This window comes from Cupressus sempervirens, chromosome 11 (genome assembly GCF_028749045.1).
Source record: "Cupressus sempervirens isolate cs-2001-9-10 chromosome 11, ASM2874904v1, whole genome shotgun sequence".
Classification (NCBI taxonomy): domain Eukaryota; kingdom Viridiplantae; phylum Streptophyta; class Pinopsida; order Cupressales; family Cupressaceae; genus Cupressus; species Cupressus sempervirens.
The window spans coordinates 225672079-225694392 of NC_143128.1; the positions used below are offsets into that span (position 1 = coordinate 225672079).

General features: G+C 37.1%; 3 long non-coding RNA genes across 5 annotated transcripts in view; 2 read left to right on the top strand and 1 right to left on the bottom strand.

Annotated features, from left to right (window-relative positions):
• LOC149528977 (uncharacterized) overlaps window positions 1–22314 on the bottom strand; it is a 186285-nt gene that overhangs the window by 42111 nt on the left and 121860 nt on the right. The window contains exon 3 of one of the 3 annotated variants that reach the window (XR_016359038.1): window positions 9553–10096. The exons of the other annotated variants lie outside the window; for them this stretch is intronic. This is a non-coding gene — a long non-coding RNA (uncharacterized LOC149528977). Of the gene's footprint in view, window positions 1–9552; window positions 10097–22314 lie in introns of those variants that run through there. 3 annotated transcript variants of the gene reach the window in all.
• On the top strand, window positions 15850–16829 carry LOC149528978 (uncharacterized). The gene is made up of 2 exons (XR_016359035.1): window positions 15850–16180; window positions 16263–16829. It is a non-coding gene; the product is annotated as an uncharacterized LOC149528978 (long non-coding RNA).
• LOC149528979 (uncharacterized) lies at window positions 19337–20013 on the top strand. Its single transcript, XR_016359036.1, has 2 exons — window positions 19337–19522; window positions 19631–20013. It is a non-coding gene; the product is annotated as an uncharacterized LOC149528979 (long non-coding RNA).

Sequence of the window (22314 nt, forward strand, 5' to 3'; positions counted from 1 at the left end):
CCCTACCCCAATAAGGCCTTTAGAATAAGAAGTTGACTATCCACCTATGCCCTACCATCCAATTCAATGCTTTCAATATCTATGAATACACAAGGCCCAAGGAAAGCCAAAACGAGGGGCTTGAAGGGAGAAATGAAATTGGAAGACCCCTGAACAAAATAGCTCAGAGCCCTCTCTTCTTATCTCTAGATCTGTTGCCAATACCTCCCTACCCCAATAAGGCCTTTAGAATAGTAGGGGTGACCCCTAAAACTCTATTTTTCCCCTACCCCTGCAGGTCTATGATAGTCTAGTTTAGCATAGTTAGTTGTAGTCTAGTAACTTATTTTCTCCGACGTAAGGTGATTTTCGATTGAGGGGGACTAACTATAGTTTAGTTGCACCCAAGCAAGAAGAGCAAGGGCTCACATGTCCATGTCTATTTCAATGCACCAAGCCTTACCTCTTTGATTGTTTGCTACCTTAGGGCCCCCTTTTGAGACTGGGGTATGGTTAGGGCAGTACTCAACTGGTATAAAAGTCTCACTAGTCAAGCAACAACTGATGGTTAGCCATAGCATAACTATAGTTGCCATAATTTTGTGCAGAGGTAGGGAGCCTGAATGATATAAGAGCGCCTCGTAAGGGTTATGCATGTGAATGCACAAGAAGGGGGTTCCTTATAGTAGGGCCTTAGAATGGTTGGGAGGGGGAGGTTCTTCAACCTGTTGGGGATTAGTTCTGCCTTGTTTCAGCTTGCTAGCCCTGTAGGGGGAAAACTATAGGACTTCTTTATAGCATTTCATTCCATTGCTTTTTGTCCAGCGGTAGGTCAAGCCATTCAAATGCACCCTACTCTTTATATAGCCAAACCATCCAACTGGCCCTTTAGGGCCTTTTCCATCCTAAAATAGTTTATAATCTAGTTACGTAAAATCATTCATTCCTTCCCATCCCTCCATCCACTCTACATCTAAATATTCATCCAATCAGCCTGTAGAGCAGGTGGGAAACAATATTCGGCAATTGGGATGGTGCATGCAAATGTAGGGCCCCTACTATTCTATGGGCCTACAGGGTGACGGGCTTTCCCTCGCCCCCCCTTACAACAATTATTGGGGTGGGAGGAGATAGTTGCCACTGGCTGCACTCTTGCCTCTCCCATCCTTGCTCCTAGTTTGAAGGCCTCTGTTAGATGTAGCGTTGCTTTCTCATATGCCAATTCCCTTGCCCCCTCTTACAACAATTATTGGGGTGGCAGGAGATAGGTGCCACTGGCTAGACTCTTGCCTCTCCCATCCTTGGTCCTAGTTTGGAGGCCTCTGCTAGTCGCAGTGTTGCTCGCTCAAATGCCATTCCCGTTACCATCCACTGATTGACCAAGTTTTTTCGGTCCAATTGCGAGAAAGGTCATACAGAAGGTCCATTCACTCCATAGTTGTTGCTTCCAAGTCAATTGGATATGCTCGAATTCGTGAAGATGTTGGCTCGAATACTATGATGTTAGACATGATGTCCGTGCTGAAACTAGCTCCCGCCCCAACCCCATTTGACCATATCCATATTTCCACCTTTGTCTAGCCCCTACCACTAAGTTGTCATTGAAGGTTGTTTCAAATTTGGACCCCCCTTCAAAATAGTAGGGCTTGAATCCCAGTTGGGCTCTTTCATGGATATGGAATAGGAATAGGATATGGCTCTCGAACCACTTCAACCAAATCAATCGAATTCCTCAGTGGCAAGATTGAGTCATTCCATAGCAGGTTTAGGAATCTCTCTTGGTCCAGTAGGACGGGTAAGAAGTCGAGTGGTGATTGTACACGAGAATCCCAATACTACCACCGTGATAAAGTAAGTGGGGGTGGCAGGTTGTAGGTACATACCGTGCTCCTAGTCGGTATCATCTCCTTCAATCAACACCACCAATTCCAACAACATCAATGGCAAGGGAATCCCTTCGCATAGTCCCATATCTAATCTCAAGTCATTTTCATGTAGTTGGCATCCCTGTGCATTGTTACCACATCTCTATGGGTCTAGATGTATTGGGAATGGTTCCCGTAATGCTACCATGTTTTCTTTTGCCCCAATATGCTAGAATGAACGCTAGAGAGGTTTGTTATCCCATGTTCCTTACTAGTCTAAGGTAGCTATCTCTAGAATTGGCACCCAAATTGATAGCGCTTTCCTAGATTCTATGCATAACATGTCTACCCTGCCCCCCCAACAAGATTATTGCTATATCTAACTAGTATTGTTGGGGATGTCCAGTTGGAGCATGAAGTGGAACGAAAACAGAAAGACTAGGACAAACGGATAGATAACCATGTGAAGTAGCAGGATGAAGTTGCACTAGATCAAATAGGTGGTACGAAATCTCTTATCACGGGTATTGGTCAAATCCTTCTTTCTCACTAAGGCAGCTTATCTAATCCTCTTTAGAAGCCAATGTCCATTCTAAACCAATCAGCATTCTAAATTGCAGGATGACTAGGGCCTCACCTGATCTCACCCATTATCCCATCTATCAAAGTGAGGTACAAATCACTGGTACTTCGATCTCAGACTCATTCATTTCTATCTCCTCTTTGGTACACCAACATCCCCAGAAGTGGCATTTATTGGAGCTGCTATGGGTAGAAGATTCCAATCATACTTGTACTTATATTATGTTTGTTGGATCTCAATATCGCATCTTCCTCATGCTCGATAGAGCTTGTTCCATTAACTGTACTCATTCAATTCTTAGTGAGTTGGTTCATGGAGGAGATCTATCTTAGTTATGTTCTTGAGGAATCTTAGCATGCATCTAAGGGTAGGTTATAGGCTCTCTATGATGAGCAGGACCAAATCTATGGAGCTTAGAAACATAAGAGGTTCGAGTTAATGAGAATACTTGAATGTAGGCACGTTGGGTGGGTACTGAGAATCTCTGCCCTCGAATACTACTCTTTTGTGCCACCCATCATCTCATCTATCCCAGCTATCTCTATTGCAATCATAGTCTCTCTCTTGGTTTGGTTGCACAAGTAAGCATATCATAACTAGTGATTTAAAGATCTATATGCGGGGTAACATCAACACCATATCCTGGGAGGTACGGGTGATAAAACTTACTCATAGTAGGGGAGTGGGAAGAGATAGGAGGGGTAAATCTGAGCAATAGGAGTAAAGTACCAACAGGGAGATCAAGTGGGAATGGCACCACTTCAGTGAGCTTAGGACCCTCAGAACCATAGTTGTATCTCTCGGTCATTACGCAGTCTCATTTTTTTATCTGGAGCATTCTAATTAGCATTCTAACCATTAAAAAATTGTTAAACATCATTCTCTCCTTTCAGTCTTTTCTTTTTCCCTAGTAGCGTGAAGTGAAGATTAGATTGGTTCACAATAAGATTAGAGATAGACATAGACATAGACCATTATGAGCAATAGGAATAAAGTACCAACAGGGAGATCAAGTGGGAATGGCACCACTGCAGTGAGCTTAGGACCCTCAGAACCATAGTTGTATCTCTCGGTCATCAAGCAGTCTCATTTTTTATATCACTCTCCTTTCAGTCTTTTCTTTTTCCCTAGTAGTGTGAAGTGAAGATTAGATTGGTTCACAATAAGATTAGAGATAGACATAGACACAGACCATTATGAGCAATAGGAATAAAGTACCAACAGGGAGATCAAGTGGGAATGGCACCACTGCAGTGAGCTTAGGACCCTCAGAACCATAGTTGTATCTCTCGGTCAATACGCAGTCTCATTTTCTTATCCCGAGCATTCTAATTAGCATTCTAACCATTCAAAAATTGTTAAACATCATTCTCTCCTTTCAGTCTTTTCTTTTTCCCTAGTAGTGTGAAGTGAAGATTAGATTGGTTCATAATAAGATTAGAGATAGACGTAGACATAGACCATTCACGTATCGTGCTATTTACGATACCATGGTAGAAAAGGGAAAGGGAAAGTTCTCTTAGAAGACGTCATATTATTCATTGCCCAAAGCAATGATCATGGATTTTCTCCTAAAGCATTCATAATACATCTTTCCCTGCATTCGAACGTAAGGTCTTAACCTCTTCACATGCAGACCAATGAATAGGGTCGAGCCCATAAATGTCCTATTGGTCAAGTGCCTTCCTTAAGTTGTTTATCGAAGATTCAATCTTACCTATAAAAGGGATGCTCCCAGAACCATATCATTTTTTTCATTAAGCTTGTAGACCAAGCACTCTTCACAGGCACCCTCGAAAGTAAGGTCTTGAACTCTACATGCAGACCAATCAATAGGTCGAGCCAAGCACTCTTCATAGGAACCCCTTGCATCCGCATGTTCCTCTTTAATAAATTCTTAAACACGTTTTTCGAAAAATGATCCACTCATTCTGCATAGAAAGAGATTTTCAGACTAAGATCTTCTTCTCCTTCGGTAGCATCCTTTGTTAGTTGCGAGAAAAAAAGCTGATTTCTCTTTACGGGTGATAGTTAATTGTCACCCGGTCTCAAGTTGACCGTTATGATATTTTGTTGTTCATGCAGACTTGTTCCTTCCCTTTGGTCGTGAGGTCATAATATTCTTTCCATTCTAGGTAGGTTTTGTCCTTCTTGAGTCTCTTGCCTCTGGTCATCATGGGTCATAAAGCTTTTTATTGTCTCTTACAAATTGGAGCAAACCTGTCCACCCGAACCGATCAATACTTTGTACGAAATGGATAAAACTTGTTCGTACCTTATAGAAACTTCTATAATAGTGATCATCTATGAGCAGCCAATAATATGAAAGGGGGCGGCAGGGGGGGGGGGGGGGGGGGTGGCAGGGTGTGGGGGGAGCCCTTAAAATAGTAGGGGGTTGGTCAGGAGCCAATAGCTAGTGAGTTGGGTACAAGGGCCAGCTGCATTTTCCGAGCTCGAATCAACAAGAAAACTTAGGACCGACCGGAGTAATCATTCTATAGATTTGGGACATATATAAATAGTAGGCCCTCTCCATCTCTCTCCCAACTAGTATACCCTTCAGCCCGTATTATTCTATAATTCTGACACATTGGAGCTACTGCCCACCCTGTTGCATGCAGATGGGCTTTCCCTACTTGTCATTGCTCAACGAGCTGCTTCTACTCATTTCATTCTCGATGTGTCAAGTTAAGCAATTAAGTTGGGTTTTAAAGGAAGCGATCAATCAAATATGTGTCGGAGTCTAAAATGAAACTATCTGGAGAGAATATCATACAGTTGGATAGATGGGGATAGGTGGATGATGTGTACCGACTATGTACATGGAATAATCGGCCCCTATAGATCTATATGGTAGTTACTTGATTGATTCAAGGCTCAGCCCATACTAAAGCTAGCCGATTGATACAAGGCTCAACCCCTGCCTACAATAGATTGGTTAGGGCCAAATATTGGCTTGGGGCTCAAGAGATTAGGGCCAATCAGGGCTCGAGCTCTATCTTCCAAATGGCCATCTCTCTGTATATGGACAATGGCTCGGTAATGGAGATGTTTTCTGCTAAAAGGCCCCATCTATATATGTCTGTCGAGGATTGGATATAGTCATTAGAAAGATATGGGCCATCATATGCTCACTCTAATACCCTATTCACTCCAAGCCTCACCTCCTCTCTGAGCTTTCCACATCTATAATGCAATGAATTCTACCTCCAAAGATGTAATGTCCCCCTTTTTCCCAGCATTGGAGTTTCAACGATTAGCCTATTATTGTGATCCCCATAGGCTAATTATCATGGATAGAGGATCTTTTGTGGCAGTGGCTTGGCTTGGGAGGGGCTAATCTTCTCCACATTTTAGGAAGCTATAGTTTGGTCTCCATTTGGCTCAGATCAGACTTCGTTTGGGCTTAGTTTTGTGTACGTACTATTTGAGGTAAGTTGACATTGATCAAGATGGACCCTTTCCAGTTTTGGAAAGTGCATTTGGTCACATAGAGAAATAATAGTTATAACTCCTATTTCAGACGACATATTTAAATGATGAGTATTTTGGGAGCTATTATATTTTTAGTGGCCAAATTATTATTAATTATTAAATGGGTTATCATAAAGGTATATTTAACTTTATAATTTCACTTAAGTTGAGAGTTGAGCTATCATTGGAAAGTGTCATCTAAAGGAAGCTTCTAATTAATGCTGTGTGGTAAAGCTCCTTGAGTGAAGTTACATTTTGGCAACGAAAGGGAATTTGGAGGTTATAAATACAAGCCCATTTGTTGAGAAAAGCATGCTTGAATATTAATTTGCCTTTGTTGCCTTTGTGGCTTTTTCTAAAGTTCTAATTTCAAATCCTTTGCTGGGGTATAAGGGTTTCATCTAAGGTTTTTGCTCCATTGCTGAAGTATAGTGGAGATTAGTTTCTTGTGAATTCTGAGATTTTCATGGTGGCTTCTCATATTGTATTTCCTGTGGCTTAGAAGTGATTATTGGTTGGAATGATCAGTGTCTTCTTTTACTGTATTGACTGTGCCTAAGAGGGCAATTCTATCTTGGAGAGTTTGGTAATTTATCTCTAATTTCTAATAAAATCTACTTTGGATTTCTCACACTAGTACATTTGACCCTATTTTTAGAGCAAAATTTTCGACCATCTATTAAAATGTTTTAGATTGGTTGGAATATGGAAAGAAAAATATCTTTTTTTTAAAATTCATCCTTGTGTTGGTTGAAATTTTGACCAACACAAGCTGAACATGTTCAAATAAAAAAGGGTTTTGGCCTATTTCATTGTTTTGTTCAATGCGCACGGGAGCTACAAACAAGCAATTTAGGAGAAGAGGTGGGAATTGAGGAAGAGGCAAGGAATCAAGGTTGAACCATTTGGTAAATCCACTTTTCCTGATATAGACAATATTTCATAGCCTATCAAAGGGTCGTTTTCTATTTTGATACCTGATTCTATCATAGACCACTCAATCTCTGCCATGGCTTTGACTCTTGTTAGAAAATTTGTTCATTCTTAACCGAATATTGATGTGGTTAGAAGCTTTAAGAAGAACTAGTATTGAAAGGGACGGGTGCACGTTGTGGCAATGACACACAAGAGAGTTCTTGGCTCTCTCAACCAACACAATTGTGAGAATCTAATTTTCTAGAGTTGATCCTGTATCCTCTGGGACTTGTCTTTGGTACCGAGAATGTGAGTTGGGGGATGTTTCCTGGGAAAAGAGGTGTCCCATTGGCATCTCCATGCATTTCTTTTAAAAACCCTAAATGCAAAGGAAAACCCTAAAAATACGAATGCTAAAAGTGGTGAGGGACTATTGACTAATTCCTAATCCAAGTGCACTGGTGGCAGCAAACATGGCTATCTCAAACACAAAACTCATAGAAGTCATCGTTTGCAAAGTTAGGCTTATCAGATTTGGTTTATTTTTTGTTTTGTTATTCTCTGTTTTCTGCTGCATAGGTATGCAAACATAGCAAAAAGCACTTACATTTGGAAAAATGTCCAGTACTTGGAATGTTAATAGTTAAACGTTGTGCAATAAGAACTTTCATTTCGAATATACGACAACTTTCTAATTCATAGGCTCCTTTTCGAAATACATCTGTGTGCTCATTTGCATGTTGGAACTGACTTGAAATGCTTTCTACTGGCAACTTTACCATCTTAGACTCTGCATCAATGAAATGGTTTTTATCCTTGTGAGTCAGCTGCTTTTGCCTACAATGCTCAAGTGCTGTTGTAATTGTTTCATGTTTGATAATTGCTTGCTTCTTGGTGAGACTTGCTCAACTGTGCAACACTGTGATGATTTATTTTCTAGTTTTATTGTAATATTAATCACTTTGAACTTGAAGTAATCTTTTTTACCTTACAAGGTCGATGTTGCAAGAATTTCATTGTGTGATTTTTTAAATCACACCTTTTGAGGATATATTGCCCCTTATTCCTGTTGTAAATAACCTATGCAATTTATTTGCTTTCAAATGGGAGAATTTTTTTGTCTTTAATTAGGATTGTTGTTTGGAGATTGCAATGTGGAAGAGTGTGCTCGTTACTTGGAGACAATCAAAACATACAAGAACAAGCCAGCTGACAGTATTCTAGAGCGTACTGACAATGACTATCTATCACAAGTATTCTTCATACCTCTGTTGAATAAAAGTTGTGCATTGTTCATGTAGATTCAAAACTTAGAAATATTCATTTCTTTTAGCTAGGAATAATAAAGATAAAATGACTGAAGGAAGAAATAGATATAGAAGAACCTCTTTAAATGAATATAAGACATTTATGTTAAATTGTTTTGTGTTTTGTCTAATTTGTATTGTATTTGGTTTTTACATGCAGCTTAGTAGTGCTCTGACAACTATTCGACGTGTCAATAAAAATGATGTAGTTTCACTTAGTTCTGCATTTGGAGTAAGCTTTTCCTCATATCTAGAATTTGAAGTGTTGTTTGACCTTTGAAATTAATTTATGCTTGCAGTTAGAATTTTTTGGTTCCTACAATTATAAGTTATAATTCATATAAATTTATTTAAAATATATTGATAGGTCATAGTACAATGATTGATTTTCATGAAATCCAAGGAGCCTTAATGTAATAAAACTAGCTACAAACATAGTGTGCTTAAACCTATAAATACAGAATATGTGCTAATATGATTGCATCATATCTTACTCATCAAGCCGGACAATTTTCTGTGCAAGTGCATATAATAGAATGAAAATTAAAATACCACTGAAGAGTTTCTGTAATTTCTTTTTATATTAGTACAATTCTTTTGTATTCCCTGATACATAAAAATAACTACTGTAGAATTGAGCTTATGTCCAAATGGCTTTGATTTTGAAGTTCAGAAGTTAGATTTTATGTACATTGTAGATTTCTATGATTTATTAAAATTTAATAGCTTGTATTGAAGCCATATCGATTATACCTTGATTGTCTGATTTTGTATACGGAGCAGATTTTGCGACTCTATTAAAATTAATTGGTTATATGGCAAGCACCTGCACAGCTAGATAAGGAGGGGAGGGAGTCATTTGAAAACATAAGTGGAGCAAGGCTAACATGATAAGAAGTTAGTATTGGTTTAACCATTGTGTTATGCATAACCAAGGTATCTACTTCTTTTAAAAAGTGTAAAGTTATAAGACAAACATCACCAATAATTCGACTAGTTAATAGTCTTATAAATATCCTCTGTAAATTGCCATATACCCAAGCACAATTAAAAGTAACATGACAATACTAAAATAGGACTTCAAACTTTCGTAGTCAAAATAACTCATAAATAGAGGTGGATTCCTGTAGAGATAGCATGTAGATGCTATCAAAGAAAATTCCTTGTGACAATGAACTACTGTTGGTGGGGCAAATATTTGAGGTATTCATTATTCGTTTGCCTTCAAAATACAAGGTGGGTTGTGTGCTGAGTTCATGTTTACAAGTGACGTAGGGATCCATCTTTTTTGATTCAAGGGTTAGACCCTTGATTCTAATACGCTCAGGGACATTCTTTTTTTGAGAGGAGCAAAAGCAACATATACAGAAGCACCATTCACAGAGGATCTCGTCTGATCCAGTGTAATGCAAATGCAGCAAATCGAGTATTAGTTAACAAATGAAGAGAGATTTTTTAATATCAAGTATTGAGGCAAAAATACATCATGTCTTAGAGCTAAGAGTAAAATGTCTGAAAAGTATTTCTGCTGTTATAGTATCAGCAGACAGAAAAAAGCTAGAATTTATAACAGTTGTACATCATTTTTGAAAAAATAATAACATAGTCTTGAGATTAGATAATAGAGACTATCTATCTAAACTACTTAATCTCAAGCTCCAATAATGTTAATGGAGCATTCTGCTTCATTGGCATTGATTGGTGGTTCAAGAGGAGGTCTTTCAGTAATAGCACTCCAATCAGGGGCATTAGGGGGCTGGCTTTCAAGGATCTCCTTGTTCTTTTCAGCCACATTGATATTCTCCTTAGCCACGAACTGCTTTAAAGCCTCTTGTTCCTTTTCATCCAACATATCAGTCACTGTATGTGTTGAAGTAATGAGCAGATTTGAAATCTGCTTTGTATATCAGCATTGCACCTTCCTGCAGAAAGATCATGAACCCGCTTTTTGGGATTTCTAAAATAGCCAAGACCTGAGTCATGATAAGTAGATAAGTGAGTTTTATAGAAAACCTAGTAAGATCCCTCTTTATTGAGCTTAAGATCAAAGACACTATTAAGATTTCATTAGTAAAGACAGACCAAAATTTATTGAGCTTAAGATCAAAGGAGTTAACAAATCCAGCCAAGATTTCAATCCAAGAAAAAATAGAAGGTTTATTCCAATCAATAGGTCTGCCAAAGAAGGAAGATCAAGTCAGAGTAGCAAATTTGCATAAAAAAACATTTTCAAAAGATTCAGGAACAAAACAATGCATACAAACAACAGGAGGGACATTATAATGATAGAGGTTGTCAGCAATGGCAAGTTTCTTCAACAAGAGCATCCAACAAAAACAAACTTTTTTAGGTTCTGTGGCTTGGTGCCATTAAAAAACATGAATGAACTGCCAATTGGACTCCTGCCATTTTATAGACCAATTTTTATTCAATGCTTTCAAGATAGATGAGTCCTCTTTAAACATGCTATAAATCTTTCTAGTATCGGTGTCTGTAAAAGCAGATCCATCTTTCCATTTGATCTCTTTATAAATTTCTGTAGTGCAAACCAGCTTACCTGGAAAGAAAGATCCTACCACTTTCTTAAGGATGGAATATGTTTTCTTATGGGTGACTGGGATATCAAATTTAGCTTTATGATCTTCCCAGGTCCCCAACCTACTATTAATAAGAATATTGCCAATGGTCTTAATGCCTTATGACACCAAATTTTTCAGAACAGCTCTGGGTCCGAGCTAAAGGCTTACCTTTGAACTGAATACCCCACCAGATTGATCTACTAATCACAGAGAAGCAAGAAGGACCATCTACTGCACTTTTGAAACGTAGCAACCTTCTTACTTGTGTCTAGGCTTTCCACATGGAGGCAAAAACATTAGATCCAAAAACCTTGATTTCAAAATCACCAAGAATAATATCAGCAAAGTCCCCCAATATTCCGTCAAGCTTTTCAGTCTGATAACTGTTAAAGAGCCAAGCGAAAGCAAAATATACTGATTGTGAGGAGAGCACCTTTTGAACAATCTGTGCTCTTCCAGCTAATGATAAAAGATGAGACTTCCATTTTTTATGTTTCTTTTCAATCTTAGAATATATCCAGTTCCACATATCTTTGATTGAGGGAGTTACAACAAAAGGGATTCCCAATTACCTAACAATACTGTTTGGACTACCTAACAATACTGTTTGGACCAGCCCACGTCCAGTCTTTCTGATCAAACCAAGTAGGGCTTAAGTCATTCCATCCCATGACTATTGATTTGTGAGGGGCAATCTTAGCTCCAGAAGCCAAACAAAAGAATTGAAGTCTGAGCACCATTTTATCAAAGTTTTCTTCTTTAATCTCAATGAAGACAGTTAAATTGAGTATTGAGGAGATTGTCCTGATTAGGAAGTGAAATGCTCTTGAGAGGAGGCCCTAGAGTAGAAGATCTTAGAATATAGAATAGATCATCAACAACTAGAACATAAATTGAGGGTGCAATAGGGCATCCCTGTTGGATGGATCTTTGAAGGACAACTGGTTCAGAGAGATTGTCTGATATCGAGTACAATGGAAGAATCTTTGAACAAGACCTTGATCCAGTTGCAAAAGTATGAAGGAAAACCCAAGGCTGTGAGCATCCCTAGCACAAATTGCCACTCAATCCCGTCATAAGCTTTTTCAAAATCCAGAAGAACTGTAGCAGCCTCTTGTCCACTCTCCTTGGTGCAATTTAAAGCCTCCCAACTTGTTATCAGATTTTCAACAATGTATCTTCCTTTAATAAATCCAGTCTGTGTCTCTGTTACTACTTCTTTAGTAAACCATCTTCTAGCAAATAATTTGGCAATGATTTTGTATGAAAGATTAAGAAGTGTCATTGGTCTTCAATTACCAATCTGTGATTTATCATCTTTCTTAGGAATGAGTTTGATGACCCCTATTGATGGCTTTACCCAAAGACCCTTTAAAGTATGCTTCATTATATAGATTGAATAATTCCAAGGAAATCCAATCTATATTCTTCTTATAGAATTCAACCGGGAGACCATCAGTCCCAGGGGATTTGTCATTGGCCATATCTCTGATAGCTGCTTTAATCTCATCAATTGATATAGATTGACTCAAGGTTTTCTTCCATTCTTCTTAGACTTTGTTTGGAATAAGCTTCAAACATTTTGCAAGGGTTTGCAAGGGAAATCTCTTGATCATTATTAAATATTAAACTCATAAGTAAATAGTTTATGATAATATTTAGAGAAGATCTGAGTAATCTCTATTACCCATGTCTCCTTGTATACCCTCTATTAGATCTCTCTTTTGCTTAGATCTAATCCGGTTAAAAAAAAATACTTAGATCCTTTGTCTCCTTCATGGATCCAGTTAGCCTTGACTCTGATTTTTTGAATCTATAATTCTGGATTTTCCTGAGCTCCATTTTGGTGGTGGAAAGATGTCAAGCAGTGATATTATCCTCCGTCTGCCTCTAGAGATCAAGTTTCAGATCATTAAGTCTGTTCAGCAGATAGGATTCTGGCCTGTTTCTATCTTTAGCATTCTTTTTCTCCACAATTTGGAATAACTTTTTCCAAATGTTGATAGAGAAACTAAATTGATCAATGAAGCTTGTATTCTTATTACACAGTCCAGATATGTGGGTAGCCATTTGGATAGCTTCAGAGGTTTCAAGATCATTGAGAAGGCAAACATTTAATTTGAAGGAACCTTGTGGTCTACAGTCAGATCCAATGTTGCTCAAACTTTCTACTTCCACTGTAAAGCAAATAGGGGAGTGATCTGAGATGGATGCGGGAGACACTTGAATGGGAGAGGCTCCAAGATTAGAAGGGAGAGAATAGGAGGCATTTGTATAAGCTTTATCCAATTTACAATACACCTTGTTTCTGCAAATCTGATTCTGATTGTTAGTCCACATATAGCAAATATCAGGAAAGAATCCTTTTTTTTTACCAATAGGGTCCATGAGGTTGAGCCTTCTATTAAATTTGTTCCAAAAGAAAAGCTTGTTGTCTTTCCAAGATATTTTAATACGGCTACTTTTGTTTTCTCCGTATTCAATCATGTTTAAGTCCCCAACAGTGATCCAATGGGCTTTAGGCAAAAACATGGCCATCCAGTTGCAAAGTTTAGCTCTATCATTGTAGTGATTAGCAACATAAACATTACATATACCAATAGTTGTATTATGAACAGTGAAGGTAATCCAAATTGGTCTGTTACAAGGTTGACACAAAGATGCCCACCCCCGCTTTACCCTTGTAATGGGAAGAGTAGAAGTGTTTAGCATCACTCCATATAATTTTCATCATGGTAAAGGGATGATCTCCAACCACCTTAATTTCTTGCAAAAATACAAAATCGATGGACTGCAACTTATATTTCTTCAATCCCCAACTACATATTTTCTGTCAGGCATTTCTAGTCCCCTGACATTCCAACTTGCAAATTTAAATATCACGGTTTATTTGGGGTTTTAGGAATACCACAAAGTCTTTTAAAACAGTTGGGAATCTCAAGTCTTTTGGCCCTGTTGTTCATACTGTTATTTTTAGAAATTAAGTTCCTGTCAAGCATTTTCCTTTTCTTTTGTTTCTTTTTTGTCCCCAACTACAATAAAATTCATTAGAATTTAATGTATTCATGCATGAGACATTTTCCTCAGCCTTATCAGTTACAGTGTCATCTTCACTATTTGATACAGAAGCCTCCTCTCTATTCTTCTTGGTGAGCCTCTGTCATTTCAGTTGCATCATCCTTATCTTGAGGAATTACTTGGGGAGCAACCTTTACAGGTTCCTTCGAATTATCATTCCTTTCCTCAATACTCTGTTCTTTAATAAGGTTACTATGCTTTAATGATGGAGTAGATGATTTTGGAGTTTCCTTATTCATTCTTGCTGCTGTCATTAATAGATTCTAAAGGCAACAGTTGAGCATTTTTCCTGACTGGATTGCTGAGGTTATTCTTAGATAAAGAATCTTGCTTAGAGATCACTGTATTATTCTCAACACTAGAAGTATCATTAGTAGAAATGACTTCATAATCTTCTTTAAACAATGGATTGGAGAGTGAAATAAAAGCATTATTGGTAGGAATATCAGGCGCAGGATGACAATAGGTTTGAACATCTGGAGACTCAGAAGATGACTTAGGAACACCATGGCTAGAGGGCTGCGGAGGAGGATTAACAACAACAGTGCTACGAAAAGAGGACTTAGGTTTACTAGATGCAGCATTAAGATTAGGGCAATTCTTCTTACTACGGCCATTTTTCTTGCAGAAAAAAACAAGTATTTTGATTACCTAAGAAATTAACCTCCCATTTAAAGACAACTTCATCCAGCTTTAAGGCCAGTTTCTTAGGAACATCCACTTTAGAAGAGAGGGCAGTGAGGACCCTGGCATTAAGGTGAGATAAAGTGATCTTAGATTCTTCAACATGAAGAACAAAGCCTAATTTTTTCAACATGTGAGAAAGAAACGACCAAAATTCAGGTTGGAGATTGATAATTTCTAATCAATGAGGAGGGGATCTGGCCATGACCCGATCAAAATTACCATCCACTGTCCAAGGAAAAGCACTAAAGGTAGTTTTTCCCACATTCCAAAAGGTTCTTTTCAATTCTAATTCCTGCATAGTGTGATTTTTAATCTATATAACAAAGAAATCTTTCTGAAGCATTCTACAAAAACTAATTTGAATGCCCAATTTAGCACTCCAAAACTTTTTAAAACCGTTCATCATAAACCTTTTCGAAGGCAAAAATTCAGAATCAACAGCAGCAAAAAAATTGCAAAATTTGTCATTCTTGTTCGCTCATTCCTAATAGCAGTCTCCATATCTTCATTAGGAGACAAGTGAAGAGTTTTACAAGAGGCAGGAGGGGACTTACCGTCTCCCTCCGGCATTTGCAATGGAGATTCCTCCACATTCTCCAGTTGCTTTGGCAGTTCCCCCCAAAATTTCTCCGGCTGCCACCACGGACTTTCCATCAAATTCTGCTGAGGGAGGACAAATAGTTTCAAAATCCTCTGTGAGGATGGCTTTGTACGAGGTTAACTCCCTTGGATAAACTACCTTCAGCACCAGATTGTTCTGAAAAATTTGGGCATTCTGATTAACCGAATTAATGTTTATACCATTATTTAAGGCAATGTTCTCCGTTTTTTCCATAGTTGTCTCGTCAAGCGTACTCTACCACGTACCCTCAGGATCATCCGAAGCCATCTAAGCAAGATCACAAAAATGCAAACTTGTCTAACCCGTTGAATTCCAATGGCAAGTACAAGGGCAGGGAAGAAAAAACAATAAAAAAGTAGAGGGAAATAAAAGCAGGGGAGGGACACGCGAGCGAAAGAGCCTGACTCAAACAAAAGGACATAAGAAAACTCCGGTGTAGACCCCCAAAAAGGATATTCGGGGATCACACCCAGAAACTCCACACGTTCACTTCAGTGCGAAGAGCAAGTTACCTTTGCCAAGTAGCAAGTGCTTTTCCTTCATGCCAATGTAAGCAACATAGCATTACCACTCTGATCCCACTGCTACCCCTGTTTCAAATTCATAAGGAAGAAGAATGCTTATAACTCTTATTGGTCATTACAGTTTTTATCTTTCTTTCGAGATACCATGTTCATAGCACTATCATTTGGAAAAAGTAAGTCAATTTTGAACAAAAACAGGACTTACACACATAAAATAGAAAAGTTGTATACCTGATAGCACCGGCTGAATGCTGTTGACGAGCACAATAAAGGCCAGCAAGATCTTTCTATTAGTTGGCCTGACACTAGAAACTGAAATTATAGACCCCTGATGGATTTTTCTAGGGTTAGAAGGTAACCTGTAGATGCGTGGTTGCTTTTTTCGTTCTCACAATATGCCAAATCGTTTGTCAAATCTTCTGTGTTATTTTTAAATTTATTCTTTGTATGCAATAGGATATGAAAGACATTAGTGATGATGATGAAGAAGAAGAAGAAGAAGATGAAGATGAAGACAATGATGATGATGAAGATGAAGAAGACAAGTCTGATGAGGAAACTCCAAAGGTAAGACTAAGTTTGTTTGGCTATAGCACATCCTGTCTTTGAAGATCTTGATTTATTCTTTTAGAAGAGGATCATTTCACAGGCACTTACTGGAAAGAAGAGGCCAATTCCAGATTCAGCTGCTAAGACACCAGTATCTGACAAGAAGGCCAAGTTTGCTACACCTGACAGTCATAAACCAGGTTATATATATAACTATATTTATTAAATTTTCTGAATACTTGTTCATTGTGTTTTAAGACTGGGTTTGAGCTGATCATGCTCATATTCAGAAATGGTTGGTACATGTATAGTTTTTTTTTGTCTTTGTGATTCCCACACTATGTATGAGTGGCATTCTTTGGGAAAGAAGACCAGCATTTACCTTGTTTTTGTGGGGAACTGGATACTTGAATTCTTTTAAGTTTGCATAACTTAGGTAAAACTAAAGATTAAAGCAAAAAAGTTTTCATGATACTTAATCTACTTAATAATCCTATGCTTGTGATAGAAAGTGCTTGTGGTGATATGCTAATTGCACATCCAAGATCTCATATTTTAAGGTCTCACAGGTCACAATTCTTCTGTGCATTTTTCCAGAATTAAAGGCATCTAGTAAAGTCAGATTTTCCTTTCCGACTCATGGAAAGTTCATGCTATTGAAGGATATCGGGTTCATAAAAAGCACTTCGTCAATGACATACTTGATAGACATACCTTTTCTGTATTTTTAAGCACTGATTATGTTAACATTCTTGTGAAATTTGCAACACTGGTTTTGGGATCATAAGCAACAGTACACATTTCACAACGGTGTTTTGTAAGTCGGAAACCTCCAAATATGAGAGAAGACTTTTGTGGTAATATATGATGTGAGCAAATTATATTTGAAAACTAAATGAGTGTTCTATGTTAGCTACAATGGGAAGTTGTAGCTAGTAGAAACAATTTCAGTCTGTGTATTTGAACATGTTGTTTAAGAGTTCAAAATAATGTTTTTTTGTTAGGGTAACCCCTAAATATTTAGTATTATGTATCATCTTCACACGTTTCTATTGCTTTTCTCTAAGTTCAAAAAACTATAATGTCATCTCAGGCTTCAAAATTGGCGGTAGATGATTGTGCGGCTTTTATGGATCTTGTTGAGGTGCTACTTTTAGAGCATTCACACAGGTTCATATGCTTAAAATGATTAAATTATTTTTAATTTTATGACCTCTTGAGCTAGATAAATGATTCTTTATATAAGATCGCTGCCTTTTCTATCTTAAGATGAAATATGCGACTTAGTTAAATCTTTAATGTGAGTACTGTTTACTTGAAATTGGTAAATGATGCTAACAAATTTCTCAATCATCTCTAGAGTGGCAGAATCCACACAATCAAAACAACTCTTACAAGTAAGATTGGTGTTTATACTATTTGTGATGTTTTTTGCATGAATTTCAAATCTGAGCAGCATTTAGAGTCATTTCTTGCTGATATCTTGAGATTTATACAGTTGGCGCTCTTTTTTCTTTGTCACTCTTCTTGGGAGGTTCGTCGGCTGGCAACCATAGCAGTGAAGCGTGTGCATTCATCTGTACTAAAAATATCAGAAGAGCTGTTATCAGAATTCTTTGAATGACTTCTTGTACTAGGAGAACACTTGGAGTTTGCCAAGACAGGGTATATGCTTGAGGTCAAGTTGAGAATTACATACCAAGTTCTAGTCTAAATGTGAGTTGAGTCAGTTGGCAGGAAATGCCACTTTCATTATTAAAAAATGTATCAATCGTACTCTGCACAGACAACACGTATAAGAATCCCATCAATTAGCCTTTTAGCAGAGGTTAAACTGGAACACAACTAATCATCTTTTTTGCTAATCATTCCTGATTGTAATACCTACCTTACAAGACCTGAAATTCTTGACTTTAAACTTCTAGGTTAAGGTCTGGCCTTATGACCTACCTTACAAGACTTGAAATTCTTGATTTTAAACTTCTAGGTTAAGGTCATAAGGTATGGCCTTATGACCTTCTTATGCATTGCAATCAATATTGATATCAATATCCTACCTTACAAGACTTGAAATTCTTGATTTTAAACTTCTAGGTTAAGGACTGGCCTTATGATCTTATCATGCAATGCAATCAATATTGATATCAATATATCTTGCATTATTTCTTTCTTTCAGTTTACTATTTACATGATTTTGTTACTAGTCTGCATGGCCCGACATTTCTCTCTGGGTGCATTAATTTTGTTCGTCTGCATTACTCTTCTTTGAGACTTATTTTTCTTACTTACTAATCTATGTTAGTCCATTGAGCACTTTTGGGCATTAACCTAATGGCTTGAATGCATTTTAATTAATGCTAATTATTTTATAGCAATGTAGGATCCATCCACAACTGGTTAAGGTATTTGTGTATATAAGTAATCAAGAACAATTTTAAGGCAGCCTAATCATTTTATAGCAATATAGGATCCATCCACAACTGGTTAAGGTATTTGTGTGTATAAGTAATCAAGAACAATTTTAGTGCAGCCTAATCATTTTATAGCAATATAGGATCCATCCACAACTGGTTAAGATATCTGTGTGTATAAGTAATCAAGAACAATTTGAGGGCAGTCTTTACAAGATAGCCTAAACGATCTTATTATTAATTTATTATGCTTTCTGCAGTGATCTAGCTTTATAATAATCTTTTGTAGTTGATGTAATGTATATGCACTGTTATTATCTGAAAATTCTTTTTCCATGTTGAAGCATTCTTCGCTATTAAATCACTTATTCTAAAGCTACAATCCCATGGGAACTCTGATATAGGATAAATGATTTTGGCATTGATGGAGGAATGGCTGCAAAAACTTTTGAACCCAAGTTTGAATTGTTTAAAAATCACGTCACAAATATCCTAGGTGTTCAGTTACCAGAAGTTGAGGGAAGTGAGCTGATATTCACCTATTTTTAATTATTTTTATTTTTTCTTGACTATCAATTGTTTCAATCTCTGTCCATGAAGTGATGTTTGTTGAGACCATACAAGTTACCATCATAATCTTTTGATTTTCTGTTATCCTCAATTAAACATGAAGTTGGGAAAGAAGCCTATGGCTTAGTATTATTCATTTGGATGTCTTGGTTATCATTTGCTGAAATGTATTCTTCACAAGTGGGGAGTCTGCTCCTCAAGTCATGCTCTCGAGTCTCTACAATACTGATAATAAAAGTAGAGTTTTGGTGCTTTTAATGTTTTTAATTGTGTTTCATTTCACTTGCAGTTTAAGCATCTGTTAATGGCAGCTATTGGCATAGAAGGTATTGGAGGCATTCTTTTCATCTTTGACAGCAGTCTAGCGGCTTATTTTCTGGTCTGTCTTTCTTTTAGTGTGCCTCAACTAGATTCTGACTATGGGTCAGTTCCAGCATTTTTTTCTAGACATTATATTGAGTAGTATTGCTTTTTGGCTTCCTTGCAGCTCATTTACTTAGCAGTTGTGACACCAATTGTATATGACTTCTACAACTATGACATGGCCTCATCTGAATATGTAACTAAGTTCATTGAGTTCTTGAAGGTATGTACTTTTAAAATCACATGTTTCTGATCTTTAATTTAATGCATAATTTCATATGCAGTTTGTCTTAATGGGATGCAATTTGGATATGAGTTGTCTGTAATGAAGTTTATATTTTTGCAAATCACATGTTGCTATGCAGAAATAATTGCTTTTGATAATTTTGATTTTTGGATTTTCCCTGCTGCTGCTAGTTATTTATGGCATCTCTGGGATTTTCCATTACTTATGCTTTGTACTAATTTCTCTTGGTTCATGCCAATTAAAAATCATTTCTATCCTTAGATTTCTGATTAAAGTTTATCTGATTTTTCTTGTGCTTGAGTATGGAATAGGGCATTCTTCTAGATGGTAAATTAATAGCAGTGAAGCAACTATCATCTGAATCTAAGCAAGGAAAGCGTGAGTTTATAAATGAAGTAGCTATAATATCTGCAATGCAACATAAGAACCTTGTTAAATTACATGGATGCTGTGTAGAAGGAGATCATCATATTTTGGTCTATGAATGTCTAGAAAATAACAATCTTGCACAAGCTTTATTCGGTAACAATATATGGTCACCCCACTTACCTTGATTTGTAAGCATTATTTTGTATCCACTCACATAGTATCAATGTGAATTAGTAGGCAATAAAAGATCTGACATCCACCTTGACTGGCCTACTCGGCTCAACATCTACATCGGAACTGCACGTGGGCTTGCTTATCTTCATGAGGAATCCAGCATCCGAATAGGGCACTGAGACATCAAAGCAAGTGATATCCTATTGGATAATTGTTTGAGCCCCAAGATAGCAGATTTTGTGTCATTGGATCTCAAGCTGGTCAAAGATGCTATCTTGGGGTTCTCTTTCAATTACCATGACTTTTCTTTATTGCTGCACTTTTATCATTGTGCATTTGAAAGTAAATATTTTGCTAATAAAACTACAACCACGGAGCAATCTGTAGTGGTTGAAATACCTTTTTATTACCTTTTAATCAATTCTTCAAATGACAAAACAATCTATCTTAGGAAAACTACTAATAAAAACTTCAAATGAGTGTGAATGAAATCTGAATATAGAGACAATAGACCATGGTTGTCTCAAAGTCGGGTCCTGCTAATGGACTAGAAAATGTGGTTTTGTATTTTGATTCTCTTATCATCAGTTATTGTGATTTCTCTGTAAAATTATGGATTGTGGAATCTTGAAGTGTCAAATATCCATATCCTTGCAAATGTCAAATTCTCCATGAGATGGTTCCAATATCCTAGACACACTTTTCTTCTTTGTTCCATGTTGTATCAAGCAATTGTTTCTTGTCCAAGCTATTTAATTTGCAAGCTTTTAAATCTCTACAAAGATAAAGTTGGAGCAGCAGAGTTTTTCTTCTCAAAGGTGTCTTCTGATTGTAAAGCGTCCATTCCATTATTTGTTGAACTAGATATGTCTTGTTTGTTGAACAGATAATGGAATGGATGCTTTACAATCAAAGGACACCTTTGAAAAGAAAAAAATTTCTGCTCCAACTTTATCTTTGCAGAGATTTAAAAGGTTGCAAATTAAATGGATTTGATAAGAAGCAATTGCTTGATACAGCATTAAAAAAAAAATTGACGAAACATTGGTAGAAATTTCGACCAATGCTTGTAGTTTTCTACCAAGCATTGGTCGAAATTTCCACCAACTAAAAAAAAATTTGACCAACCATTGGTGGAAATTTCCACCAATGCTAGAAAATTTCGACCAAACATTGGTGGAAATTTCAACCAATGTCTATTAGTTTTCTACCAAGCATTAGTCGAAATTTCCACCAATAAAAAAAAATTTGACGAATGGATTGGTCAAAATTTCGACCAACATTGACAAATCAAGACCACCAAAGATTATAAATTTTCAACAGAAGTATTGGTTAAAATTTCAACCAACCTATAGGTTGGTCGAAATTTCGACGAGAAAAACTTCGGCGAACATCTTGGTCAAAATTTTGACCAACCTGGGTGGGAATTTCGACCAAAATTGGTTGAAAATTGAGTTCAAATTTACTAGTGTCAAGGTTAAACAATTTTTGGTTTTGTTGGTGATAAAATCTTTATGTGATTGCAAGCAGGAATTGTCTGAAGCATACTAAGTTAATGAATAAATTCAGCATTTGTTGCGAGCCATTTGTTGTTTCAAATTTAAATGTGCAAATTCACATGGCAGATTTATATACCAGTGCTTGATATTTATTTGAGCAATCTATAAGGATAAGGTTAACTGAATTTGTGAACAATTGTTGCATTTTTTGATACCATGTTTGGAATTTTAAATACCATATATTCAGTGATAATTGGGTTGTTTGCCAAGTGTTTGTTGAAATGTCAAATGTGTGCCAATTAGGGCTTGGGCTCAAGCTCTATCTTCGAAATGGCCGTCTCTCTATATATGGCCAATGGCTTGTTAATGGAGATGTTTACTACTAAAAGGCCCCATCTATTTATGTCCGTCAGGGATTAAATATACTCATTGGAAAGATATGGGCCATCATATGCTTATTCTAATACCCTATTCACTCCAAGCCTCACCTCCTCTCCAGGTTTTCTGCATCTATAATGC